This window comes from Corvus brachyrhynchos, unplaced genomic scaffold (assembly GCF_000691975.1).
Source record: "Corvus brachyrhynchos isolate BGI_N302 unplaced genomic scaffold, ASM69197v1 scaffold48, whole genome shotgun sequence".
Classification (NCBI taxonomy): domain Eukaryota; kingdom Metazoa; phylum Chordata; class Aves; order Passeriformes; family Corvidae; genus Corvus; species Corvus brachyrhynchos.
Window position 1 is genome coordinate 1,284,428 of NW_008240027.1, and position 16,868 is coordinate 1,301,295.

Sequence of the window (16,868 nt, forward strand, 5' to 3'; positions counted from 1 at the left end):
CAGCTGGTGCAAGGTGTATTCACAAGGGCAGTCACTGATTTGCCAGAGTCCCCCTGCAAATACTTGTGGGCAATTGAGAAACAACTGTACTTTGCTTGTCCTGTTGGATGTAGAGCCTTGTGTGAAGATGTTTTCCTTTTGGCAAAGGATTGTAAGCCCTAGAAAGCATGTAGAAGAGTAGGTTACATGTCTGCATGCTACTTAAAAATCACTTATTAGTGGTCAAAACAATCTGCAGGACGGAACAATAAACTATGCGGTGCATATAATTTATTTCTTACAGCACTGGGGTAACAGACTTCCATTTCCACATTGGATCTGTGTAGAGCACATGTGTAAAAAAAGGAAAAGCCAAATATATTTTGGAATCGACACATTTTTTCATGGTATAGTTTGGCATCTTATCACTGATACACTTAGAAAAATAGTATGACACTTGTTGGGCTGGCGACTAGAAACTCTTACTTGTGAGCATCATGCTTGCTGCCATGAGTAGTGTCTGTGATTTACTATTTACCACTCTGATTTAGAGCAGTGCTGCTAATTATAACAAGCATTACACCTGCTGGTAAATGATTTCAGATTTGGCATTTTTAATACTAGATATTGGAAGACTAGATGTTGACTTTAGATGTATAATTTTGTACACAGTGCCACCTGGAGAATTTGGGAATAAGGTTTTGAATATTGAAATTTTTTTTCCCTTCAGTTTTGCTTCATATTTATTTTAGCTCTGTGGGACTATTAATGAGCTTTCCTGAAGTCTACTGTGTTTTGGTACTGTTACCATTTGATATTGTAACATTCTGCCAGTTGTCTGGTCTAGAAGATGGATCTTCACAAGGACTTGGGTTAGAATTGAGCCTGATTCCAGTTATTGAAGCCAAAGTATAGATGTGAAGTTGTTACAGTCCTTTCAGAGCTGCTGTCTAGCTTTCTAAGTTCACAAACATTTTTGGTCTCTAAGTTCCTATGTTTTGACTTCTGAATTTCTTGGATGCTAAGAGATCTATCTCTGGATGCATCCATACATTCGTTGGTCATAATAATGTCAGGAGCCAAGTCTTAATCTTTGGCTTCTTCCAAGACTTGTAAATTGGGAATTCTTCAGCCTGATCTGATGGGTGTTATCAGGTCACAGAGAACTTTCTAGGTTTTGCAGAAAACAAGTACAGGTAGTTAGAGAGAGCTGAGCTCTCTCTGTCATTGCTGGGCTGTTGAATCCTTCATTATCCAACAAATCTCCAAATTCCCCTCATGTAAGATGTACCATGTATATAAGGACAGAGGCATTTCCTGTCCAAGCCAAGCCAGCAGCAGAGTCTTTAGTCCCTCCCCTGAGGGGACACCTCTTAGGCAGAGATGAGAGTCATGGCAGGTCTTCTTCAAGCTGGGCAGGTGTCCTGTTAACTGCTGATTACAAGTGACACTACTGCTGTGTTACAAGTGACACTGACACTGTCACTAGAGTCTGCATGACCTGACTGGAAAAACCTCTTGAAAAACCTGGTCTGATCTCATAGCTGACCCTGGTTTGAGAAGGAAGTTGGATTGGATGACCTCTTGAGGTCCCTTCCAACCTGAATTATCCTGTGATCCTGTGACCATGGAACAAATGAAATTGTCCTGGTCCTGAGCATTTCCTGCTGCCTCACATTCAGAGGGGTCTGGCTCTTTGTTTGTATTGGACAGGCAGCAGATACACTTTATTTAGACTTGAGAATCTGTTGAAGATTTAGCTCTAAACTACCAGCCAGTATCCTAAAGAAAAGTCTCCCCTCCGAAGACCCTTTGGTCTTTCAGCTGTACAAAGTACAGTAGAAGATGAAGTAATAAGTGATAAGGTAAGTTTTCCTGCCTCATTTCAACTCTTATGGAAGCCTTCAAGTAAATCTGTCCCTGCACCAAGCAAACATAGGCCTAGATTTTAGGGAAGACTTGTGCTGTTTATGGTTTACATCAAGGTCATAAGAAATTTTTAGTCTATGCATATTTTCATCGTGAATCATCGTGGTTTTGAGCAAGGGTTGTTTTAAGAGCTTGACTTTATAGTTTTACAAATGCTTTGTAGTGGTGAGAGTCTCAGGATAAAATCTCTAATTTCGGAAGAATATTATGGTAAACATAAAACCGCGATAAACAAATACAAAGCAGTATGAAAAATTAATGGGTTTAGTATTTTCGATCATTCCCCCCCGTAATTTAAAATACAATTTTCAAAGGTTCAGCGGGAGATTGACTCTCACTCTGTAAACAAGATACTCAAATAGAGAATTTTCATATTCTTAGAGTGTATCATCTTGATATTCAACTTTGTCCAAAGATCTTATCATTCCTCAAGAGCACTCTACGACTGAGCAAAGTTGGTGAAGCTTTTATAATGCAGTACTATCATCAGATGATCCTATTTTTAAACACAATTGAAATCAAAGAGCTGGTAGATGACCTGGTGTTTAAAAAACATGAATCTTAGTCAGTATAATGCACATTTTCAAAGATGATCAAATGCACCAAAAGCTAGTTTCATTCATCACTGGAGCAAGTTTGGGCATTTTTTTGGGGTCTCTAGAATCCCAGCACAATAGGATTCCATGACCATGGATCAGCAAAAGAAAATGAAAAGTAGGTTTCGAAATAATCATATGGGAACTAAATTACCTCGTTGTGAATTTTCATGTCTAGCAGAAATGTCAAGCTGGTGTGAGGGTTTTGAAATTGCCTTTTTTTTTAATGTTTTCTCTCCAAAGAAATAAAAGGTTTAATTCACCTATGGGTTTTCCAAGGTGTAATAAGAGACAGAGATTCTTGTCCAGAGTTTCTCCAGTGGTACTATCCCTTCCTATCCTCACAGAGGAACTGGATTGATAAACACTGCTCAGTAAAAGGGTTCAGCTGTTACCTCAGAAATTATCTTCCTTCATCTTCAAGTGTTGCCAACTTCTATTATGCCGACATAATTTCTCTTGGATGAACATTCTGCTAATACTTGTAGGATCCTCTCACAAAGCGGTTTGTTGTCATCATTTCTGTGATGTGTGGCAAGAAGAGGAACAGAGAAGACTGGTCAGAAATTAGCATTCCCTCTTTCTCACCCTGCAGCTGGATTATGGGGCAAGGTAGAATTTACCTGCATTTATAATCACTGTGAGGTTCTAGGACTCATTCATTTCTGTCCATGATTTTTTTATGCAGAAGGGGAACATATGGTCCTAACTCCCTCACTTGTTCTGAGAAGAATGGCAAAGCACAAAATCTAAACTGCTTCAAGTCAAAGCCTTTCATAAATTAAGGCTTTTATATTCTACTTCTTCTCTGAATGGCGCAGAATTTTCCTTCCTGTGTGATGTTTTGGTGTGTTTAGTGGCTACATGCGAGCGCAGTGACATTTATGTGAAGTGAATCTATTAAATTCTTTATAATGAATAGCATGTAACTGTAAAACATATACAGTTTTCTCATTTTGCCCTCCTCTGGGAGACTACGACAACATTTTGGCAAGTAGGAGTAAACAGCTTTGTGTTGGCATGCAGTAAATTAAACTGAGTAATTAAAATCAATAGCAAAACACTAGCTAGGCAGAAAGGTCATATAACACAACAGAAAACTGTTGGGTAGCATATTGCAGGAAATCAAAATAAATTTCTGAACTTTTCATTATTCTTTACATGCTTGAAACTGGTCTTAAAAAGCTGGTGAGATACAGTGAGGTATTGATAGAGACAGGATCATTCTCTGAGGTGGAATAAAATGTTTTAATACTAATGTATGAGATTTTGCAGGGTACGAAGCGGCCAGACACAGTGGAAAATAGAAGAAAGGACTTAAATTTAACTACTGTAATATAAAATTTTGTTTGTTTTGATTGCCTTAATGTATTACATAGTAATGCCTGCAAGTGCTGAAGTCAGGTATGCCAGTCACTCATCTGTTAGTGCAGGTGTCAATTATAAATCTAATGTTAATGTTTCCCTGGTCAGATGGGATGTGGCCTAACAATTTAGGGGATAGCCCAGGTTTTAAGCTGCACACAAGGTCTTTACTTCGATGATCAGGTTTGACAGACAAATAGATAACAATTCTTATTTTCGGATACTGCTCTAAAACACTGCACTTCTCCTACGGCCATGGCTTCCCAAAGGAAGTCTGTGGTGGGTTTTTGCTTTTTTTTCCTGATGAAATGTGTTACGGTGGTGGAAGGAGGTGGGAGGAAATCATGAGACACGATTCCGGGAAAAGTGGAGATGTAAGATGAGTCACTTAGAGTGTTTGCTTGGGAGAGACTGAAAAGGAATCAAAGGCACAACTAACCTGTAGCAAGTATGCTCCATTGTGAATGGATACAAGCGAAAGGTAAAATATTTTATGAAATGAACTGGCTGAGTTGAGAAAAGCAGAAAGCTTTAAGGCCCAGGAGCTCTTCTGGCTGGACTTGTTTGCTTTTCCCAGTTCAATCTGTTGTTCTAATAGGCAATGGTACTGTGCCTTTCTTATCTCTCTTGAATTTGCCAGCTCCATTAGCTCTCTCTCAGGCAACTGTCAGAGAAATCTTGTGTCATCATTCAGGAGGTATGAAATGTTGCATTTACAAGCCTTTCCTTAGGTCTTCATTTTTGGATTTGCAACATTTCTCCTACACAGTTTTGAAGAGCTTTTCCTGACTGTGCAAATCCTGGGACACTCTGTGGCTGTAACAGCTCTCGGCTGATCAGGGGGGTTTTGGGGGGTAAATGATGAGTTACAGTGTGTTTATATGGCAGATCAGAGGCTTCAGCACTGGACAGGCAGTTGTGAAAAAAAAGCACTGGGTTATGGTTGGTGTGTGCTGTTCCTATTTTTCCTGAGGTCATTTAATTTCCTTTTTGATGTTCATGATTTCAATTTAAAACAATACTTTATTTTTTTTAATGTTTCCATTTATATTGCCTGTTTTGAATTTAATAGTAGCAATTTTAAAATAATAACAGTGACAGGCAGTTTTTGTGCTGGCTGTCTGCAATAGCTGTGTCTTGTCACTGAAAGCCACACTGCATTCTAACAATCGAGTGCTAGAAACTGGCTGAGAGCAGCAACTGTGCAGACTGATCTCATCAAAAGTTGGATTCAAATTTTGTTTGCTTGAGTAGTGAGAATGGCTTGGCTTCTTACCCTGGTCCCCTGAGAATAGGATGTGTCCACATCCTGCAGCAGCATGGGACAAACACAAACCAGGCATCTCCTGCTGGGAGACTCCAGCGATCTGTGCATCAGGAGCCTTGCAGGCCCACATTATCTGCATTAGCACTGCTGTGTGGGGAACATGGATTATATCTGGTGTAAGTGGTTTAACCAGCCAGGCCCTCATGGTTAATGGACATCAAGTTTAATGATTCTGAGACTGAGATTTATAAAGGAATATGAGCATGATCACATCCAGTTGAAAATGCTATAAGTCATAATAATTTTTTTTTCTCCCAGTTCTAATGCAGGTAAATAAAGCTAAAGAATTTTTAGAGGTTTTATATTTTCATTTTTAGTGCTGTGGGACCTAAACTAATACATACCTATGTTTTTATATATACAAATAGTGTATGAAACAACACAGAAATAATTTTTGTTCTTCTATTTTTATGTTTTAATGTAGTATCTGGGCTTCCTTTTTTAAAGTCAGCTGTTAACTTTTAAGACCTTTCAGCATATATTTTTCCCGTGCTTGAATTTTTATAATCATTAATGGAATAGGAAATGGCATCTACCTTCCTTCCTGTTAATTCTAAAGCCTAATTTATGAATCCTACTTAAAACTGTGGTTCATGTTCAACAGGACTGTGCATCTGCTTAAAGCTATGCTAATGTACAACTGTGGGAAAATGAGACTGATGCAAAGTCTTCTACCGACTTCAAACCAATGTGCCAAGTAATAGCTTGATGTATTTTTTTTAATGATTTGCATGTGTATGTGTATTGAATTTCCCCCACTATTTCACTGAAAATACCTTTACGTTTTATCTTCAGTATTACAGGGCTAAATTTCCTAAATGCTGGCTGTAGTAGTTAACACACCTGTATTTGGATATATAACACCTCTGTGCCTTCTGGTCCCATTTAAAGACCAGAGGGACAATGTTTGATACATGGTATTGCCTGGAAAAGCAAAAGATAAGAAATTGTCACTCCTGCTTGAAAGCCTTTAAATGTTTAAAGTTATTACAACCTAAATTTTCACCATTTGTGTGTTTAACTTGATAGCTGTATATATTATTTGTCAAGTACTCTTAAAAATATTTCCTAGAAGTATATTGACAAATGTCCTGTCATTCTCCTGGAAATACACAATACATGGAGCATTTTGAAGATGATTTTCTTAAAAAAGTTTTGTATCCCATATGTTGTTTTCTCTTATTTTCTCTTATTTAAGAATAAATATTACTGCTTCTTGACACTATTTGGAAGATTTTTAGATGCTTTGTCTAAACACCCCAGTCTTATTGCAGTAAAGACTTCTGTTTTTAACAAAAGTGCCAGTCCTATAAAGCCTTACTTGTCTAAAATTGAACTTAATATTTGGACCAAACCTTTAGACATGTGAAACAGATGAATTCCAGGGACAAATGTAAAATAATCCCCAGGAAACCTTACATCAAATATAAATAAAATGCAGTGATGATCCTACTGGTTTTTCTGTAGGTGTCAGTGTTTTGTATGCAGAGTGGTCTAACATGGTGAAAACCTGAAACAAACTGAGGAGCATTACTACTACTTACTAATATTTCATTTGCAAAACAGAAAGACAAAGCTGATGGAATTGGCAGTATTTTACTTTACATAAAGTTTTCACACCCTTCCACATATGATTTGATATTTTAATTATATTTTACAGCTGTTGGTGCTGATCAGTTCAGGAAATACTGAGAAAAATAGAAGGCTGCCCCATCATCTTGGGTTCTTTTCTGTTTTCCTTTTTTTTAATCTTATCATTGGAGTCTGTGACCTAAAACTTTCTTTTAGGGTTTTCTCTGCCCACTTTTTCCTCTTCTGAAATCCAAGAGCACCACATATATTTCACAGTACTAGGAATATGTGATGATGGGCCTGGTCTAGCAACTAGTGCAGCACCTGCTTAGATTCTGTCATTGATTAGGCCCTGGAAGTGCAAACATTTGAACAATGATTTTAAGAGTCACCTCTCTAGAGCCTTACTGTGTGTGCCTAGAAATCATTGGAGGCATAGTTTTTACAGGTACAAATCTGTCACTTCGAACTCAAACTGCTTGTTATAAATCTCCCTACCTCTTCCCAGAGCTTCTTGAAGATTTAGCTCAGAGAATCTTTGAGGGGTGACGAGTGAGGAGGGTGTCATCTAGTTTAATTACATTTCCTAAGAGCACAGAAAAAATGCTTTTGTTGGCCAAATATCAAGCGTTGGTGATCACTGGCTTGCAGATAGCTGCCTTGTGTACAGCCTATAGCATCCTCTCACAGGGTGTCAGCCTCCATGCTGACCTGGGAGCAGTGTGTGCGTTCTCTCACCCTGTTTTATAATGGTCTAAAGAGGAAGGAGAGTGTCTAGAACTTTGTCATTACCTTCAGCAGCAGGAAAATGTGAAGAGTCTTTCAAGGCTAAATAAAACTTTGTGTAGTTTAACAAAATGTATCCTACATTTCCCTTCCTCTCACCATCATGTCTAGTTATATTGCAGAAGAGGGTAAAGGAGGTAATGCTCTTGTAGTCTAAACAAACTCGGCACGGTGAAATGGGACAGTACACTTTTAAATATGCATAAGGATTGCAGTTGCTCCATTTTGTGACACTGACTGTTCAGGTAGAGGCAAAAAAAGCAAAACAAAAAACCACACAGTTTTCCTAAAATGAATATTTTTTAAAGGGCTATCAAGAAAAATGATGCAGTAACTATTATTGTGAAAAATTGGAGTGGCCTGGGTGATATCACGCATACAGTTTGGAAAAACAAGATTAGTGTAACACACCATTTTTCAATTTCTCTTCAACAGCTCCAACCCTTGAAGCATCTCATTTTTTTAACTTTGTGTCTGGGATGAGAAATCCCATGTGTGTACAATGGATTCTGACTGCCCGGTCCCCCTGCTCCCAGCTCTTTAAAAAAAATGCTTGCATGTTTCCATGTGTACTGTAAATAAGGAGTGACCGAGAGGGCAGGATACTTAGTCTCCTCTTAGATCAATACTACTCTGGGGGTCAGCAGCTAGGAATGTTTGAAAAGAGAGAAGGAGGGAATTGCCTTTTATTTCCCCTGTAGACTGAGGCCAGCACCTTTGCATTGGGTTCATCTCTGTTACTTGGGGAAGAAAGCCTGTGTAGGTTATTTCTGAACCAGCATCAGCTGGCAAAAAGACCAATGTGAATAAGACGGCAAAGAATTTAAGTAGCAAGAAAACCTTAGAACATTTTTCCCTCACTAAAATAAAGATTTTAATCTCTAGGTGGCCATCTAGGTGGAGTTTTTTCTTAGAGCTGGGCTCAGTGCGGAGAGGGATCGAGGTTAGCATGTGTTGGAGTTGGGTGGCCCTGGGTGTTTGCAAAGCAGTAGCTCTTGGTCTGTGAGCCAGAGTACTGAAGTCCTGCTTCATTCATTTTCATCTTTCAAGAAAAGGGCTTGCCATGTTTGTTGTTTCCTTCTGGCTGGGAAAACTGAGGATTTTCCTTCCAGGCTTCTTTTTTTTTTCTCCATTGTGTGTTTAATGCGATAGCTCTGAGTGCTGTCTCCAAAAGGGAATAACTAAAGGACACAAAAGGCAGGGCTGCCCAGCACAAAGCACGTTTTGCCCTGGAAATGCAGTGTTGCCATTGCTAACAGGCCACATGCTGGCACAGGGGATAAATGGGAGACCTACAGCCTCTCCTTCTAGCAGAAAAATGCAAACACCCTTGGAGATGGGTACTCTGCAACGCTCTCAAGAATAGGAGGGTGTTATAAAGTAGTTTTTCAATGGAGGGAGGTGAAAGGAGGGAATTTGAAGGAGCTCACAGAGGAGCATGGAGAATAAAATTTGTGTATGTGCAAGATGTGTAGCCTGGGGAAGAAATAAAAACTTTGCCATGCTGAATTTAAATTATTTTGCTTTCACATTGTCACATCTTGTACATGTTTTAAAATTATGTGTTTTCACGCAAAGAAATCAGGTGGTTCTACAGCATAAATCAGACTTTATAGCAAACAAGGAGGTACCTATCTGAGACCTGCTCTTTTCTGGGAATAAAGATGAGGCACGATCAGAGATTGAGAAGATGGAGCAAATTGATTAATTAAAAAGTAGTAAATCATCAGTCCCACATGATTTATGTATAAAAGAATTCTGAGGAAGATTAGGAATGAATTAGCTGAACTGCTAACAAAGATATGCACTCTCATTAAAACCAAGCTCTGTTCCAGAGGGTTGGCAAGTATCTGGGGTTTATCCTATATTTAGACCAGTAAGCATTACATCTGCACATTGCAAATGGTTGAAACAGGAATTTAAAAGGGAATAATAAAACACCTGGAAGATCGTGATGTGAGAGACTTTAATGAGAACAGGTTCAGCAAAGGAAAACCATGTCTCACTACATTGCTCAGAACTCTGAGAATGTGCCCATAAAAAGGAATTAGAATGATCATCCTGGATCAGACCAAAATTCCCTCTAGCCCAGCATCCTGCCTGGCAGTGCCCAGTCACAGCCACACAGGAAAGAGAGAGGAATAAAAAGTGTTAGATAACCCTTTTCCCCTGGACTTGATTGACAGCAACAAAGGCCAGGTCTGAATTTAAGGGGGTCACCTGCTGACATCATCCCTTTCCCAGATACCAGTCCTAACTCACCAGTGCTCAGAATTTACCCCACTCAAAAAGAAAGGAAGAATTAATTGGTAAAATAAACGTTTTCCTAAAAAGGATCAAAGAGAACTCTGACAGGTTGGATGTTCAGAGTAGCAGTAACCAATTCCTGAGGTATAACTGTACCAATAGTATTTTCATTTAGTGAGGCCGCTGGGTTGTTTTGTAAGCTGCTCTTCGCTCACCCAGCCAAACATTTCCTTGCTGGCCACAGCTCTGGGTGCTCTGCAGTCCATGGTGCTCTCACCCACTGTTCCCATCAGCTCCCATCTCTCTGCTGACTGGTTTTGTTGTTTCAACCCTTGGAAAAGTAAGCACAGTGCTGAGAACCAGCCACAGGCTCTCACTTCTTAGGAGAGGCTTAATCAGCTTCTGGTACTCACTCATCTTGCAAAAGGCTTTAACTCAAGTCTCCTTTTTTAAAATTTTTTTCTTTCTTAGGGTATAACCTTTTCTTTCTATATACTCTTCCTGGATTGACTCATTTGGACAGTCAGTTGATGTGGGCTTTCCCACTTATTCTCCTTGTGATGAGGTAGCTCCCTTTGTAATGGAAAAAATATCATTTTACTTAAATGTGTAATTGCAATATGTGCCATAGAAAGGTGTTTCTGGCTCTCTCACCAACCTTTCCAGTTTATCTCCCTTTGATTGTATTGGATGCCAAGGTGCACTTTTCCCCTGGGAATTCCTAGGAATGTTTCCTCACCTTTGGGTTTCAGCTCCCAGGCTTATGAGATGAGCTGCCTGACATAATGTATTTTGACTTTTTAAAAGCATGTGACAATGTCTGTCACAAGACACTGCTGCGAAGGCTAAGTAGTCACATATGGTGACAGGGCAAGTATCCTCATAGATCACAACCCGACAAGGAAACAAAAAGGCAGAGGGCTAAGTGGTCAGCTTTCATCCCAGTAAAAGGCCAGCAGCTGTGTTTCTTAAAGTTACCTATCAGGTCACATGCTAAATATCTTTATTAATGATCTCGGGAGAGAGAGGTGAAGGATTAGGTGGGAACATTTACAAATGACGTGTAATTACTCAAGTAATTTAAGCCTGTAGCAGACTGTTGCAAGTTTCTGGGTGATCTAACAGGAAGGTTCATTCCTGATAAATGAGAAATTAGTACGTGGAGTAAACCACACAGAAATGTTATCCTCTGACTAAAGGGAAAAACCCTGAAAATTGCTATTGGCAGTTCCACAGCAGAAGGCATTTGGGATGCTGCTATGGTAGAAAAAGTGGACAAGGTGCTAGAAGGCATAAGAAATGGGGCATTAAAAATGAATTAGTGAACTTGGTCTTCATTGTGTGTAGACAGATGAGAGGATAAAGCATAATATTATGGGGAAGTTTCCCCAGCTAACAAAGTCTGATCCATGATGATAATTTCCTGTTTTCTTTTGTCTTTATCCTGCTCATACATCATCTACTATCAGAGATGCACCGATCTTTATCAGGTATAATATACTTTGGGAAGGCAAAGGCCTCCAGAGAGTTTCAGATCTTGCTAAGGACAGTTCAGTGTCAACCAAGCCACAACTGACAAAAACCTCTTTCCTATCTGTTCTCCTTTCTTTACTAGCTAGTTAAAATTCACATGTAAATGACATAAATTAAAAATCTCAACTTTGTGTTTAGACTGTGAAATCATCAGCATTTTAAACATGGATTTCAGAATTCATGTGTTACTGAAATGCTTCCTCAAGTTGGGGCTCTTATGAGACTTATAAATTATTCTTGCAAGGAGAAGTCACCTGAGACTAACCTAAATGAAGTTAACATAGATTTTAAAAATTATTCTTGCAGAAGAACAGGGAGTGGTGGGAATAGATGAACAGATGGGAAAGGGAGAAGAGGAGACTGAAGAAAAGGCTAATTAGGTAATTGAGGCTAAGAGGCTATTAGAGCTGACCCAGTGGTCTACTGGTAGTGCAGTTCAGGGACTTGAATTTGGGATTGAGTTTGGTCCCTCATTCCCAGGCCAACACATGCTCCAAACATCATAAGGACTCAGTTTCACAGCCTGTATCATCCTGTAAGACTGTGTTTTCCAGTCAACATAATCTGGAGGGATTATATGTCAGATTATAGTGGAGACAGGAAAGAATTACGGAGTAAAATGCTGAATTTGGTCATGAAGATATTAAATTATTATGAATTATTGTGCTAATGGACAAATTGTTTGGTGAAATTCTTTGGAATTCGTTTGAATTGTCTGTTGCAAAAAAAAAAAAAAAAACAAAAAAACAAAAACTGAAATAAACATATTTTGAAGTGATTCTTAGTAGGAATTAACTATTTCTCACCAAGCAGCCTTTCCTGAAATTTGTCATGATTCTCTCAAGCACGATTTTTCTTTCCAGAGGTAGTAGACAAAGGAAAGGCCTGAAAGGGCATTTATTTTAAGTCATTCCATTACCTTGTTCCTGGCCAGTCTGAAGCTGGTGAGTTCATGGTGTACCAATCTTGTCCCCTTCTCTCTGTCTCCTGACCTACCTTCTTTTCCAATGCAGTCAGAGATACATGTTCTTCTAGATTTTATTTGCTTATTTTCTCCCTGATGTCAGTATATTTGAACTGTCTTCTGAAGGTGTCAGGAGAGTTGCTTTTTTATGAACAGAGAGTCTGGTATAGGTCAAAGCCAGGACAGGCTTTGTGCTGAGGTGGAACATTTCTTGTCCTTACCTTTTTCTAGCACAACATCATTTATGTTGACTTTACTCTTTTAAATTTTTCCACTTATTTACAGCATTTGTGGCTACTCTTTCTCAATTTCTTCCAAAGCCTTTTGTTTTTCTTTTCTGCATTGCAAACTTTGGAACTACAGTGGTGTGTCACTCTGTTTCTTCCTTTGTTCCTTACCTTAGTGATTCTTATCACAAATTCTCATGTGTCAATTGAAGTATTTTTTAATTTTATTTTCAATCTGTATTTGCTTTTTTCTCCCAGTAGCTGCATTTCAGGACACAAATGCTGGCCCCCACATCCTTCTCTTACGCTCATGATCTCTTCAGAGGATCCCAACACATGTACGGCTAACTAATAATTTTATTTAATAACTAATATTTTTTGTGGAAAGTTGGCTTTTCTCCTTCTCTTTATTTTTGTCACATAGAAACACTGCATAGAGATATTTCTATTGAAACAATCCATGGCTGCAATACCTGTGGTCAGTAGGCAAATCATATTTTGACAGCAGAAAAAATCAGCACCATTCATTATCTCTGCAGTTTAAAAGGGAGTTTCTGTAGAATAATTGCAGTATTGGAACTGCTGCTTCAGAGGAAAGTCACTGCAGTTTGAGATTTAGCAACTGGACAGAATAAACAAAAGATGGAGGGGGGAGTATAGCTTTGGCTCTGAGGGTAGGCAGGAGGGAGGAAGAAGGGGAACTGGCTGCTTGTCCACTGGAAATCCCACTGGCACCTGCTGCTGGCAGAAGGTTTTGGATTTTGCTATCAGCTGACAGCTGCTCTCAGACATATTAAAGTGTTTTATCAGAAGAGTGACAAATTTTGACCTTTGTGGACAAGTTTCATGTTTAAGGGAGATAGACAAGTGAGGAGTAATGGAAAGTATTGAGTGAAACCTTGTCCCACAAAAAAAAATTGAGGTTTGGAGAACCTCAAACAACACTTTTCTCCATTTGGGGGATTGAGTGTCACCCTATCTCATATGAAGTTGCTTAAAATTAATTCAGTCATTTAAAAAATTATTTCTTGCCAGATTATAATTTATCAGCCCTCCCTTTCATTCTCCTTCTGGCAAACTGAAGGATAGGGACTTCATTTCTGCCAGCAGAACCTGGGGACAGGTTTTCAGCATTGCTTCATATCTCCTAATCATGACCCTTCACTTCTTCCCTGTGCTTCCCAAATGGTACAGCCTTTCCTCAGCATTTCTTGTCACTCTTAGGAGTAATGACTTCCACTGGTTCCCTCTGGTTTTAGGTAGAAAAGGTTTCTTTCTGGTCTTGTTAGTGGTGCTGTAGGACCTGAATGACTGGCCTGATGGACCACATTTGTGTAAGGTATTCTGCAAACAGAGGAAAAAGGACATTTCCCACTGCTATGTTTTAATTATTTCTCTTCACCTCTGAGTTTTCCTTGTCAGAACACTGCACTGTCTTGAAGACATAGCTTGGATAAAAACCTTTCTTAGCAAGTTCCTCCTGAATGTATCCAAGGTATAAAATTTGGGAAATAATGCTCATAACATTTGCTCACAAAATCTCATTCGAGGTTTTGGCTTTCAAGTAGTGAAAAAGAAGTAATGTACATTCAGGATATTTTGTTATCTTAGCTAATGAGACTGACCCATCTAATATGCTGGTCTCATTAAAAAAAATATTGACTAGCACTGATGCAGGTACCCAGCACAATGTTTATTATAAACATTTAACATGCAAACTCTCTCTCTCTCTCAAAAAAAAAAAAAAAAAAAAAAAAAAAAAAAAAATTCTCATTGCTTAATGAATTAATGACATTTTACAGAAAAAAATGGCTAAAAATGCAGTGTTTTCTCCTTAAAGTTGTAAAGAATGAAGAGACTACAAGCAATCTCTGTGCAGTTCATCATTATTTGAATTCCCTAACAGTCTTGATAGAGGTTGCTTAATTATTTCAATTAAAAAATGTAAGCTGCATGCTTAATGTGTAGGGTTTCTGATTTTTATGAAATTGAATTACATAATATTTTGGTTTTTACAGTTAAGGAGAAGAAACCAGGCACTGTTAGAGGTGGAGAATCTTGAGGTCTTAAGTTATGAAAATATTTGGGGAACATTGTACTACACTGTAGGAAGAATAAAAGCAGGACTTATTTTGCAGCGTCTGAAACTGAGTTAGCTGTGCCAAAACCCATTCAGTTGTCTGCAAAAAATATTTAACACCATCTGACATATTCACTGTCACTCCATGCTCTGTGAATCAAATATAAAATTATGTGCAAGAAAAAAAACCCTACAAACTTATTTTGTCACAAGTAAGCTAAGAATTTTGAAGATGGTCAGCTCCACTTGTCAACAAGAATAAGCAAGAAGAAAAATAATGGGTTAGACTAACAGAGGAAGAAGTCAGGAAGGCCTTCAGTTGGAAAGGGCTGCCTCCCAGAAGAGGAGTTTGCAGCACATGATTTACATCTTTAGATTTTGTCCAGATTTTGCTGGATTTCTGGCAGTTAATGACAGGGGACATCCAGCTTTAGGACTAAAATTTGAGCCCTCAGAAAGAGTAGCCAAATCTAGTATTTAGGGCAACGCCAATAAATACCTGGAGGTTATTTTTCAAAGTTGAATCTGAATCAGGTTTTGGGTCATTAGGCTTGATTTCGTCTGAGATCATGACTCAGGCCCACCCCTTTGAGTTCTATAGGCAAGCTTGGAAATTTGTGAATTTGTTTAGTATCCCCACCTGTGCAAATTGATGGCAATTGAAAATGATCCCCCCAGCGTGTCACCACAGCTAACGCAGCACCACAACTTGAGCATTTCCTTACAAGTCAGATCCCGCAATTTTTCTTTTGGCCATTCATTTTTTACAGCACCTGCAGTTTTTTGGTTTTCCTCCAAAGATCATCATTTTACTTTGAATTCTACTGACTGTGGTATGTCTAACCCGATCCTGTGGCGGCAAGGAACTGAGTAATTACTTTACAAGTGCCATATTAAAAGCAGTCCAAGGACTATTTATGCTGCTCATTAAAGTCATTGGGAATTTGGCTGGGCCAGAGCTCCCTGCTTTGGTCATACAATAGGGATAAAAAAGCATTCCAAAAATTGTTGTTTTGTAATTATTCATGCTGTGGTGCCACAAGAGGATTTGGTTAGCACCCTTCTATGTTTTAAACTTAGAGAACAAATGCCAGAAAGCAGTACCACCACTACCCCCGGTGTTTGTCCTCCAAAGCCTTGATTTTCAAATGGAAATAAAAGTGGGACAGATAACAAAGTTTGATTTTAAGGTCAAAATTATTAGAGTTGAAGTTAAAATTGCATTCAAATTGGAAGTATAGTTAGGATGAAGTTTTCAAAGTGCATTTATACTCCTTTCTGCCTTCTGTAGTAGCAAAGAGTAAAATCCTGGGTCCTCTAAAGTCATCAGGTTTTTGGTATGGGATGAGGACTACAATTTTAATTTTTATTTTTTGTACACTGACAAATTTGATCCTGTTGCACAAAACAGAGCAAATGTCCTGAATCCAGACTGCACTGTAGCAAACAGACAGGAACAGGAAAGCCCATGCACACTCACTCTTGGAGTAACAAATCTGCTGGGTTGGGAATGCTGCCTTGTAAGATAAGAGGAGAAGACACTCAAATCCACTGGCTCAAGCCTTTGACTGGCACTGGACTTCAAAATAGAGAGGAGCTTTCCATTTCTGTGATTCCTTCTTACTTGGACAGAAAGAGTTTGTGTTTATCTTTAAGACTAGGCATTCTGAATTTATGTCAAACTGATGTAAAATATCAAGCTACATTTCTTTAAATACATCTTGCAAACAGACTGGAAATGAGTTGTTTGCACATTATTCTCTGTGGCTGTACTTGGAATGGGGGTGGTTCTCCTTTAAATAGCCATTCAGGAGCTCAGAGGTCCAGGCAGTTGTGTATCAATTAGCAGGATGCATTGCTGAGTGTGAGCTGCCTGGAAATGCAAAGGGACAAATTGGAGCATTAGGGTTTCCACCATCATTTTGCTTTCCTGCCTCTAACTACAAATCGGCTTCATTGTGACTCACAGCGTAAGAACTTGGTGCATTTCTGCAGATCCATGATAAGATATTTTTCTTTAGTAAGAAATGCAGTTAGACTCTGCATTCTGAATCTGTTCCTGCCAGGCCCTAGATGCATTAGTATTCCACTGGCAGCTGCCTGTAGGTAGGAATATTGTTTTTGTCCATAACCAGAGGGAACAATCAGACTAAGCCGTTCCCCAGCTATAAACCAGCCAAAGTAATTGGGTTTAATTTTAATTTTTGTAATAGCTTTAAATTAATAGGAGCAGCTGCTGCCACAGTGTGTGGGGGTCCTTTTT

The 16,868-nt window shown here is 38.9% G+C and overlaps 1 protein-coding gene across 1 annotated transcript in view; it reads left to right on the plus strand.

Annotated features, from left to right (window-relative positions):
- Nucleotides 1-16,868, plus strand: part of AGBL4 (ATP/GTP binding protein like 4) — a gene marked incomplete at its 5' end in the record, with an annotated part of 872,835 nt that overhangs the window by 317,754 nt on the left and 538,213 nt on the right. The gene's annotated exons all lie outside the window — the stretch shown is intronic.